The 12,709-nt window shown below is 44.8% G+C and overlaps 1 long non-coding RNA gene across 1 annotated transcript; it reads right to left on the reverse strand.

Moving 5' to 3' along the window:
• Positions 1 to 614: 614 nt before the first annotated feature.
• Positions 615 to 12,543, reverse strand: LOC142404959 (uncharacterized). The gene is made up of 3 exons (XR_012774010.1): positions 12,473 to 12,543; positions 8,450 to 8,503; positions 615 to 632 (listed from the first exon to the last, which is right to left on the reverse strand). It is a non-coding gene; the product is annotated as an uncharacterized LOC142404959 (long non-coding RNA).
• Positions 12,544 to 12,709: the final 166 nt, after the last annotated feature.

Raw genomic sequence — 12,709 nt, forward strand, 5'->3', positions numbered from 1 at the left:
CTGGTAAGCTGTGTTTGCAATGGTGAAATATTGTCCACATTATTATTCAGTTAAGAATTTAATTTTTCTAAAACGTGGTTTTAAAACCATGGTGCCTAAAGCTTGGTATGTCTTTGGACCCATCTGTGCCCAGCTATGGAGTTTCCTAAGCTGAGCTCTACGCTGTAGATGAGACTTCAGCAGAAGAAAGACGACATGAATTTCTTCCCATGGTGGCACCTAAATAAACACTCCAGACTTGAGGATGACGAGGACACTTGCAACTCCATGTAAATAAGACAGGGAGTTGCTGCAGGTCTGAGAGAGCAACTGCAAAAGCCTCGGGTGCAATTCAGCTTCCAAAGGGGGTGGTCTTACAGAAGACATCAATCTATTGCCCTGCCATCCACAAAATGCTGCAACATGCTGCAAGTCACTATGAAAAACAAGGGAAATAGAGCTTATAAAGCAAGACTTTCTGAAGAGAGAGAAACATTGGGTTGCTGCCCCGGGCTCTGTTCATGAATGAAATCAGTTTTGAAAATACTCATAATAGGGCATAGATAGGGAGGTTGCAGGACAAGGGTATCTTACCATTTTCTGGAGGAGTGATTGTTTCTTCATTTGTCTCTGTGCCGCTCTCTTCTGGCTTTCTGGGACGCATACAAAAGAAAAGTGATTGAATTTCCTCAGGCATCAGTGCTTCATGACGTCAAAATGATAATTCACTTGGAGCAGATTGATTCTGCTTTGGAAATTTGCAGATTCCCTCCCCTTTCAAGCATCTTTGATCAGCAGCCAAATGGTTAATGTTACATTTAAGCAATTGCTGGGCATCCAAATTCACTCTCATCAAGGAATAAGGACTATTCACAATGCTCTGTGCTCAACTGCTGCAACAGCTCCTGAGTAAGATTTTTCTGTGTGTGTTTTTTTAACCACAAGATAAGCTATAGCATGAAGCTGCAAGATTTAAAACAAGGAGAAATGGTCCTGTAGTAAATATAATTTAAAATACAAAATATTCTGTAATATAGCCATTCACTAAGGAAAAGTCTTAAAAGTTCTAAATAGAAATCCAACATGATTTGAGCATCACCTTCGATTTAACCAAGGGAAATACCTGAAGCAAAGAAATCCCCAGAAGCATGTGCTTTCCTGGTAGATACACTTAGCCAGTCAAAGGCTATTAGTGTCAAAGGTTCAACCAGGTAAAGGTTTATTCCTGGCGCTGACGGGAAGGACTGAGTATATAATATAATTGGTCGATTCTGGCCATGAAAACAGAGGTCCATGAAACATCAAGGAACAACAAGGGGTAGGGGAAGAACCTCCTCCCCAAGGAAGGACAAACCAGGAGCTGAGGGTCACCACAGCACAAGCAGTGCCCTCACACACCCACCGCTCCGGCACAGTCCCACTGGACCTGAACAGTGTCCATTAACAGCCCCCAACCAGATGATGTGATGAACCAGCTCCAGGGTCCATCCTGAAAGCTGGTGAGGAGATAGGGCCAGAGACAAGGCTATTCAGTTCCACCACTATTGAGAAGAGTTTGGCTCTGCCTTTCAAGTACTTTGTGGGCACCTGTTAGGTAACATCTGAGCCTCCTCCTTGCTAGACTAAACATGCCCATTGCTCTCAATCTCTCTTCACAGGGCATGAGCTCTAGGCTCCTTACCATCCGGTAGCCTTCTGCTGGACCCTCTTCAGTTTCTCCACATCCTTTTTTGGACATACTGTTCCAGGTGTGGGCTCAGCTGCACTGAGCAGGAGGACATAGGAACTTAACAGTGGTCTGCTGGCCATGTTCCTCCTAATGTGATCTACTGTTCAGTTTGCCTTGCTTGCAGTGGGAACGCCCTGACAGCTCATATTCAACCGGGCATCCACATAAACCCCAGGCCCTTTTCAGCAGAATTGCTGCTCAGCCAGTTGCTCATACGTAGGGCAATTCTGCCCCAGTGTGGAACTTCACATGAGTCCTTACTGAAGTCCCGCAACAGGTCTTTGTTGGTCCACTTCTTGAGGTTATTGAGGTCTCCCTGGATTGAGGCTCTGCCATTTGTCTCTGCCACTTTCCCTACTATCGTGTTCCCTGCAGAGATGCTGAGAATGTACTCTCTGTTCTCCTCCCGGTCACTGCTAAAGGTGTTGAACAGTATCAGCCCCGACATTGACTCCTGGGCTACCCATTACCAGCCACGAGTCAGGTGATGAGCCGCTGATCACTATCCTTTGAGTCTGGCAATCCAGCCAATTTTCCCAGCAGTCCTTTTGTTTACCCCATACTTCTTCACCTTCCAAATGAGAATGCTGTAGGAGACACTATAGGGAAGCCTCACTAAAGTCAAGATATCTCCACCACCCTCTCCTCACCCACATAATCATCCGTTTCCTTAATGCCCATTGCTGGCTTTATCTCAAGCTGAGCTTTGGCTTTCTTTGTTTTGTGCCCAAGTACCTAAGCAATGCTTTTGTAAGTTCTCTTTGGTCAGAGCATAAAATGCATCTTGTAAAATTCCCTGTCTTCCTCAACAGTGGGATGATGTGTCCCTGAGTTCTCCAAAACTTCTCTTTATAAATCAGCCAGTTCTCCTGAGCATCCTTCTGCTTCACTGGGCTGATTCCCAGGGATTCTACCTTGAAATTCCCTGAGTGAGGCAAAACCCACTCTCCTGAGTGGAGCATCCAAACTACTGCTCACCTTCCCAGCCTCCCTCCAGTTCCTGAACTCCAGCAGAGGGCACAACCGACAGCTGAGACTAGTCCTGCCTTGAGTCACCACAGCACATCTCCTTAAAGTCCTCAGGAGATAACAGCACCGGCTTTGGGACAAAAGAAAGGAGAAGAAAATTTAGTTGTTACGCCCCATTTAGAATTTGACTGCCTTGTTCTCATTAGCAGTGGTACAGAGATCTTTAAAGCTGCAGATGGGCAGTGCTAGGGGTGGTTTGTCAGTGGGGGAAAAAGGGGCAATTCCCAGTGAATTCTCTGATGAGAAGGGGATGAGAAATGTAACGGTTCATTAATGTCCAGGCTGCTCATATGGAGTTTGTAAGGGGAAAATCAATTTTTACTTGTCAAATTATTGGCCAGTGTATCTAATAAAGTAGTAAAAGATGCTACTTGTCACGTAGCCCTGGGGCTGTGATTAGGGCTAGCAGTCCAGCAGCTTCCAGCAGCTTTCCTCATTCACACAGTAATCAACCCTGCTCTGCTGTAGGGAGCTGCGGCAGAGGTAACAGAAAATATGCTAGACTCAGGGAGATGGTACTTTCTGTCTCCAGTATGCTGCGTGAACTCTGTGAATGCATCCCACGCCTCCTTTTTCTCTCGGCTGCTAAGGTTTTGAGTCAAGGATTGCTGGTTGCTGCAGAAGGTGGAAAGGTGGACTTCGGTGCTCATTGACGCTGCATCATTGCAATAGTGGCAAGATAGCTGCATGATCGAAATCACCGTGCCAAACCTAAATAAAACAATGCTGTATGGTGTACGCTTTTTGTCCAGCTATTAAACAGGCAGCAATTTGGGTTCTTGCTTCCTTCCTCCTCCCCAGGTCCCCAATACGATCCTCCCTTCTGTCACAAATGGGCTGAATCCATCTTATTATTCCAAAAAGTTTACTAGGCAGAACATATAAGGCACTAGGGGAAATGCTGTCATTAGAAAACCATCGCTATCAGTCCTGCTGGCACAGAAACGTCTATTGACGGAGCAGGAAAGCAGCAGCTGGGACTGTGCTTGGATGCAGGGAACCAGGTGTTCCTCCTCCTCCTGAGATGAAGAAATGCAATAGAAGATCTTAGTCAGGCTGCAGTGACTGCAGTCCAAATAAGAGCTATTAGCAAGCTGCTCTTTTCTCTCTGCTGTGATACAAGTACAAAAATAAGTCTGTTGCTAGCTCCAGAGTGAAGAGGTTGATCTTTAAAAACAAAAGGCTCAGTGACTGTGGAGAAGGGGGCCTGTGTCTTTAAAGCCAGGTATGGAGGAAGCTACAGCTCATTGCTTTATTTTTATAGCCATTATTATTTTCTGGGTTGTTTAACAGCATGCAGATGTTTGAAGGGCCTATTCAGCCTTCAGCAAATAAAATGCTTTTTTCTTTGCCAGTGACTTCAAGATTTTCAGGAAAGGACAAGCGTCCTCCCATGTGTGTGGACAGCATTCAGCACACGATAAATATTACTTGAATGTAAATGATTGGTATGAAAATTGGTAGCAGCCTGACTTGGTTAATAGCATTGTTCTTACTGACAAATTCTAGATGCTCTTGATCCAAAGAAGTGAATTTTAAATATTTAAAAGTGAATCTTTGAACTTTATTTCTTTAATATCCAAAGCTGGATTGAGCCATGCTTCTATAAGACATGAGGATAAATTACTTTAAACATAAAAGCAATGCTTATTTAAAACCTGGATTTATTTTTTTTTATCGAAAGAATCCATTATAAAGCTAATCTCAGGCAGCTTTCAGAAAATCTCTTCAACATTTTCAGCATCTCTATTCAGTGAGTAGAACTGGTTGCACATCTCTTTTTTTGACCACCTCTTAAGAAAACAAAACAAAACTGCACCAAAATTGTACAACCCACTGAGAAACAGTGACACCTGGAAATCCTAGGAGCTGTCGGTGATGAAAAAAATTAAAATATCATATTCTCCTTACTTACAGACACACAAACTTCTGTTTAAAAAAACTTGAAAGTCACCTTGAAATTCAAATAGTTCTCACTATATCTGTCAAGAGGTTAGAGACTTCAGCACAGAATTTACCTACACCTGTTATTCTACTAATTAAGTCAATTAGAAAGTCTTCTCCTAATAACTAATTAGGACCCTAATTTCTGTTTTCAGTTTGTTGGGCACTGCAGACTGTAAGTTACTTCTGAAAGTGAGACTTCGTGTCTTGAACACTTAAAAATGTAAACACCTAGCATCATTTCTCAAAAAAAACCCCTTAATCTCCAGAGTATGTATCCCTCTTCACCCTGAAGATGAAATGTAATTAACGTCGTACCAAAAAAAGAAGGTGCAACAAGGCACAGCACCTTTGGGCATAGAATGGGAATTGGGACAAATGAAAAACAGAGTTTCTATGTTCTGGGAAATTCTGCTATTTCAGTATCTTGTTTTCTCCCAACTTGGAATGGAGAGCTGAAGGCAATTTTTCATTGAATAAAATATTTTGGGTCAAAGCAAAACTGAGTATTTTACTGAACTGCATTTCTGCATTGCTATGCATTGCCCCATATAGCCCCCATATATCTCCCGACCAGTCCAGCCAGAGGGGAGAGGCTGTTCTCTGGGGAACCAAAACCAAGGCACAAAATGGGACCTAAACTTCAGCTCCCATGAAGCAAAGCAACACCAGGCAAGGCAGTTATGTGTCAATGTAATTGAAAACATATGTCTGAACATACGCTAGTCTGAGATAAAATACAACAGTTTGGTTTTAGGGGAAAAAGGCATTTCGTTTCAATCCCATATCCCCCTTCAAGGATTTTTTCAGGTATTCAGCAAAGCTGAAATAATTTCAGTGGGAAACGCCTTACCAACTTTTATGGGGAACGAGGTGCTACAAGTGTTCTGTGCCTGTATCTAGGTAAATAATGTCATTAAATAACCCTCACAAAGAACCTTAGATCCAGTTTCAAAGGACAGTAAAGCAAGTTATAATGCTCAGTAAAGGCTTCCTTTTCCGCTCTTGAGTGACCAGAAGTTCCAAATATTGTCACAGATGTAGGCTCTTCCTTGGCATCACCTACATCTTAGAGTTTCCAGCTGGAAAAATGTGTAGAAGACAGCACTGTTACCAGGAGGGACCTCAGGCGTCAGACCCACTTAAGTTTTTGGGAGGTCCTGCTGTTTTCTGCGGGGCTCTGCCCAAGCCCAGTGATCCACCCACTTAAATTCATTTACAGAATGAAGGCCCTCATGGTAGCAGGGAGTTTTGGAGATTTACAGCACTACAGGAGTGCTAAGTCTTCTGATTAATGGACTAACAAATGCCAGAGAAGTAGGAAGACTGGAAACCCAGTATCTCTGTCTCGGAGGAAAAGACCCTTATGCACACAGATGGTTGGTTTTAACTTAAATGGAAAAAGCAGCTTTTATTGTTAATGTTAAAAAAAAAGGTAGTAAGTCCCAAAGGATTGCACAAAATGGATATCCCAAAATTCAGAAACCCTCCTTCTTCCTCAGGAAGTCAAGGATTTTATTCCACATATTCCTTTGGGAATTATTATCCTAATTTGACAGAAAATGATAAATTCTTAATCTTTTAATTATTGAGGCTTATAGATCTGCCATCTGTGTTATCCACCAAGGCTTTTTCCACCCTCTAGTAGCTGTGCGAAGCACGGCAGTTCAGCTCATTTTGGGGCGCTTTTTATTCTGATACAGTGTTTTTCTCTGACTAGAAATCTTGCTAAAATACTGCTCTTCTGGAGAAATCCTGATCAAAGAATTTATTCCATTTGACCTGTGAGGATAACTAATCAACACAGACTGTAACTGCAACTGCGCTGGCTTCTGAGCCCCTTGATTCATATGGTTTCGTTCAGCTTGTGGTTTCCAGTCCCATGCTTCTCACTCAAAAACATTTTTGCCTTCACGACTATTAGCTGCAGTGAGTCAAGTGTATAAGAACACTGTACATATTTCCTACCTGAAGCTCATGAAAGTTTTCCCTTCTATAAAGGAAAAAAAAAAAAACCCTATGCATACTTGCACAAGGATGTGTTCGTACCGCTTCAAATATCAGTACCAAACAGGAGGAATTAAGGCTTTCCTTTGGGCTGAAGTACACCACAGCCAGTGAGTTTGCCTCTGCCAGCTGAGCTGTGGTAACTGTGCATCCATCTCAGCTGGACATCTAAGCAAATCTTTTTATCTACATGTGTGAAGAACACAGGAAGTTACTGAAACTCCTTCAATGCATATGGAGTAATTAGTCATTAAATAGAATCACAGAATGAATCACAGAATGGTTTGGGTTGGAAGGGACCTTAAAAATCTTCTAGTTCAAACCCCCTGCCATGGGCAGGGACACCTTCCACTAGATCAGGTTGCTCAAAGCCCCATCCAACCTGGCCTTGAACACTTCCAATGATGGGACATCCACAACGTCTCTAGACAGCCTGTTCCAGTGCCTCACCACCCTCATGGCAAAAAATATCTTCCTTATGCCCAATCTAAATCTACCGTCTTTCAGTTTAAAACCATTGTGCCTCGTCCTGTCACTACAGGCCTTGGTAAAAAGTCTCTCTCCATCTTTCTTACAAGCCCCCTTTATATATTGAAAGGCCACAATAAGGTTTCCCCCAGAGCCTTCTCTTGTCCAGGCTGAACAACCACAACTCTCTCAGCCTTTCTTCATAGGAGAGGTGTTCCAGCCCTCTGACCATTTCTGTGGCCCTCCTCTGGACCCGCTCCAACAGGTCCATGTCCTTCTTGTACTGGGAACCCCAGAGCTGGACGCAGTACTCCAGGTGGGGTCTCACCAGAGCGGAGTAAAGGGGGAGAATCACCTCCCTTGACCTGCTGGCCACAGCAGTGAGATGTAAAGATGCAGAAGCATGCACAAAAGGAACATACAGTTGCAGATAACGCAAGCACCTGAAACAGCTCAGTGACATCAGGAAAATACTCTTCTGTGGGTGGGCAATTTGTGGCAGCACTAGTGTGGTGCGTCATACACGTCCCCAGATGTGTTATAGTGATGTTCTGGTTTGCCAGAACCACAGAACTGCTGAGGGAATAAATTCACCCATCTGGTGAAGGATCTGTATGCCACTTGATTTCCGTGCAGGCCTACAGGGTTTGCACTGGCCCTTCCCAAGCTGAATTTCACCCCAGCCCGAGGCTTTGCCCACACTTGGAATGAGCCCTGAGTTCAACACCGGGTGTAGCTGCTCCACCACAGGCTCCTAGAGTTGTCAAGGGTATGGTCAGTTGTATCACGGTGTTGTGCTGAAGGAGGTACACCAGTGGCTGCTTTGTACTAACTCAATGCCTTAAGACAGTCTTTAGTTTTATTAGATATTGGGCTTTATTCTGCACAGTTCATGCCAAAGGCTACTGGTCCAATGATAATTCAAGAGTGAAAAATACTTTCCAGAGACAGCTGTATATGATTTTTTAGTCTACGCCTATCTCATATTTCACTATTAATCCAGAAACATGAACATTTTGTGGTAGGGTTTTTTTTTTTCTTATTGCAAATAAAGGGATTAAGAAAAACTTTCTCAGAGGGATTTTTGGCTCAGTGGCTCTTAGGTAAACTCTACTTACTGTCTTATTGAAAAGGCTGGGAGAAAAGAGGACAATACTCAAACCCTGCCATGCTATGCTGACTCCCAGGCTCTGGAATGTATCCTTGGCACTCAGGGCAGATCACAGCCTACAGCATCCTAAACCAAACTGGTTTAAGGACAGAGTAGTGGGAAACTGGAAAAAGTGTCTTTACCTTATAACACCTGAAATGCGCTGAGCTGCCGTTCAGGTGCTGGACCAGAAGTGACTGTAAATAACAAGAAAAATAAAAAGGACATGGGATTTTCCCCACTCAATGTATCAAAATAAATAAAGCCCAGAATTACTTTTCTGCTGACAGCCTCATGGCACAACTTGAAGATCTAGTGACTGCCTCGGAGCCACCAGAGCAGGCAGCTTCATAGGGGAAAGGGAGCCGGGAGCTGAGGATGACAGCAAGCAGCCCAAAGCAGCATCCTCATGGGCACGGGGCAGCCCCATGGCACCTGTGCGAGGCGAGCAGAGCAGGTCCGGTGATGGTAACCGGGCACAGCCAGGAGTCCCATGATTCCCAGACACATCCACAGCGAGGAGGCAGGTGCGAAGCAAAGCCAGCGGGTCAGGGTCAGGGCCTGGATCGGTGGCCATGTGGCCAGGCACAGGCAGAGCTGCAGTGCAGCTCAGGCAAGGACGAAGGCTGAGATGCAACTCCTGAGCAAAGCAGGGAGGCTCCCGGCAAGGCCTCTCACCATGGCTCTTTCCCTGGCGTCAGGTCCAGTGTGACCCGGGCACACCACCTCAGAGGTAGCCTGCGGCATCAGCGCCGAGCCCCATGGAGTCATGGGGGGAAGCCAGAGGGTGAAAAGGGGAGGGCAGCAGTTTCTCTTTGTCCACAAACCTCCCCCTGCCCCCCCCCACTTGCTCCATTGCAATACTCCATAAGAAGGAGAGACAAAACTCTTTTGGAAGAAGCTGCATCATTTGGTAACTTAAAAATTATTTTCTGTCTAAACCAAACAAGCGAGGGTAGCAGCACCGCTCAGAAACAAACCTCAACACCCAGTGCAGTTTTGTGCAATCTCCCTTTCCACATTTCGATTCTGGTTTTGCACAGTTATATGCGCCAGGAATAACACACGGCCGTCTTTTGGTTCCTTAATCTTCTCTAAAGCTCAGGCTCAGTTTCACGCTCACGAGCATCAACTTGGTGACCTCAGGCGGAACAGCCAAGGACCTTTTGTGCCTGGTCGGTCGCATTATTTTCCAGCGCTGCCATCATCAGAATCGCATCTCATCCCGGCCCGGCGGGGGGTCACGGGCCATTAATGTATTTAGGGGCGCTTGTCCCAAGCCGAGGAAGCGGTTTCCCGCCGGCCGAGCCGAGCGGGCAGCGCGGGGCCGTGGCCGCCGGGTGTCGCTGCCCGACGCCTTTTCCCTGCCCGCACCGCCGCGGCTCGGGCGGGGGGGGGGGGGGGGGGGGGGGCTGCCCGCACCCCCCTGCCGCAAGCCCGCCGGTGGTAACAGCCCCCAGCTTCACCTTTCCAGGGGCAGTGCTTCTGGGTGCGCTGCTGGCGAGGGCACCCCGCCTCGCCTGTAATCGTTTCCACCCCGTAAGGCAGGTCTGATGTTCCCCGCCGCCGGCAGCTTCCCATCCCGGCTTCCCACGCCGGCTTCCCATCCCTCTGAAGCACTAGGCCTGAGCAGTTGGAAAAGCCTATAATCTGCGTGGCAGCAGCTTTTTCTATCACACCAGATGCGGGTATTTGTTAGCAGGTGATGCGTGGAGGCACCGCTTGCCCACCTGGAGTCGGTTCCCCCCACGCCCAGCTTGTGCAGGCACTTGAGGGCGCTGCCAAAAGCTCCTTTAATTCATGACTCTTTTCTGAAGTTTGGCTGATGACTGGGGTAGATTGTTCTGCCTTGTTTGATGGGTCTTTGGGTTTTTTCTGTCCTACCTTTCTGTGGTGGAAGGAGCTAGTTTCTAGATTTCACAGTCAGAAAAAGCTCCTTAAGGTAGAACGACCGGGTCACGTTATGCTCGGACGTTTCAAACTTGCAAGGCAAGAACTAATTAAATACTGAAATTTAGATCTTTTCAACTCAGAATGAACAAATGCTTCAGTTGTTTCTGGTGGGGGGAAAAAGAAAAACAACAAACCCCAAGGGTTTCCATCTCTCAAAAGAGTTTTTTTCCTCTTTGATTTATTTTTGCCTCTTGGAAACAACTAGTTTCTCTCACCAGAGATCACAAGCTCTTCCCAGTTTTTGAGGGGAATCTTCTTAACTTTTGGCTCAATACATATAGTAAAAATCAATCCTCACAGGCACTTTTAAAGTCAGTGGAAACAATGGTTTTATTTTTAAATGTCCTTTTACAGACTGTGCAAATCAGAGGTTGGGTTATGAAGGATTTTAGGCTGGAAAGTAAGTAGAAACAAAACTGAAACTAGCTTATAACTGACCTAAATTTGCCCAAGGTGGGAAATGAAAAAAACCCTTAAAGCAACTTATCCCCTTTGGAGAACTGCATGAGTCAACATCAAGTGTTTGGCTGGGTTAGCTAAACAGTAAATGAGACAGTTAAATAAGGGCTGGAGGAGTTAGATAAGATAGACGGCAACAGAAAAGGTAAGAAACCTGAGAAGATAATATGAGGATTCTCCAGGAGATTAAAATCCATAATGCAAAATCCATAATACAAGCAAGACAGAGAACCTAGTTGGGGTCTTAATTTAAGACACATCATGAAGGGACTGAGAACCGAAAGAGAAACCAAATGTGAACCTCCTGTAAAACAGGGAATTATACTGCCATTATTCAGAATGTTTGCTCTTCTATCCACTTTCAGGAAAGACTATTAAAATAAATTTTCCTTGGCAGGCAAACAGTGGGAGGAAAACAGAGAAGCACAATGAAGCAAAAATAATTAAAGCAAAAATAATCAAATAATTAAATAATTAAAATCTCTTGTATTGTATCTAGCAGTTTCCCTTTTACATCCATTGTGCCTCCTCTGGGAGTGTTTCCAGTTCTGTTTGTTTGAAAAAGCTACTGCCAAAATGAAAAAAGGAGTCCTGGTCAGAGGGAGCCTTCCCTTACACCCACATCTGCCCAGGCTGGCTGTAACATGCTTGGAAATATCCCTGTTCCTAATATTGCTCCATAAGGGACAAAGTCAGGTCCCTCCACCCAGAGATTTTAGTAACCCAGAGCTCCAGCCAAGGCAGAAAATTGGCTACAGCTTTTCCTGTGTGCAGCCAGAGATGACAATTTGCAAACATGGACTGCCACACTCTTTCCTAAGTAACACCAGGGATTTAAAAGAATCCAGGTATTTTGATTTCTCAGCAGTTTCAAATGATGACCAGAATAGCTTCTCTCAAGGCTATGGGGATAGTCTGGGTCTGAGGTGGAAAATGGCAGAAACTGATGGAAGCAATGAGCTGGGTGAGTAGCCGTATGTCGGAGGAGGTCATTCCTCCATGGGTAGTGATGCTGCCTCAACCAAATCAAGTCAAATCAAATCAAATCAAATCAAATCAAATCAAATCAAATCAAAGTTTGACTTTGCCAGTATATTTCAGAAGTTATGCGGGGCTATACATCCAGCTCTGGTTATAAGGTCAACACAAGTGCCGAGTGGCAAATGGCCAATTTTTGCCTGTTTTGTTATGATATAACATGGAACAACAGTGCAATCATTTCTATAGGAATATTATAGATAAAATGGAGCAGAGTCAACGTTAGTTTGTTTTTTCTCAGTCCTCTCACTTTCTGACTGGTGCTATAAAATACAAAAGCTCACTTTTAAAGGGGTGGTTGTTTAGGTCTTTGTTCATGCTTCCAGCAGGCTACCCTTCCCTTTTCTGGGCCTCAAATACTGCTTTTTTTTTTCCCCTCTTAGTATCGGAGAAAGTGTATTCTGCATTGGGGTATGGCATATGTTTGAAAAGAAAATGAAAATTGAAGTTTTTGCAGTCCAGGGAATGACAGATCGTTAATAATCCGCAATATGCAGGCTTTCCATCTGCTATTATAGCTCTCGGGTTAGTTGGCCCTAGGAAAGCAGGAAGGAAATGGAAAGCTTCAGTGAACACAAACAAAAAAGCTTCTATAAGCCTGCAACGTATAAGTGGACTCCAAGCTGCTATTCCCTGGAAATGCAAAAGTTGGCTCTGCTTATATTTCTGTTTCTACTAGTAAATTCCTCCCTTCACAGGAAAGGCACCAGACAGACCTTTTCCGTACAACGATCTCAGACAAAGGCGCAGCCTCAAGTGCTTTTGTTCCTGAGAAGGGATCTCCTCCAAGTCAGAAACCCCGCTGTACCTTCTAAAACTGTTTCTCTGCCCCAGATAAAGGCAAGCGTTCACCCTTTTCGGCTGTTTCATGTACAGCAGGCCCCTCCTAGCTTGCAATTTCGTCTACAAGCTTATTCTGAAAATGGAAGATCACTGGCACAGTGAAAATCCCT

The sequence above is a fragment of the Mycteria americana genome, chromosome 1 (genome assembly GCF_035582795.1).
Source record: "Mycteria americana isolate JAX WOST 10 ecotype Jacksonville Zoo and Gardens chromosome 1, USCA_MyAme_1.0, whole genome shotgun sequence".
Lineage (NCBI taxonomy): Eukaryota > Metazoa > Chordata > Aves > Ciconiiformes > Ciconiidae > Mycteria > Mycteria americana.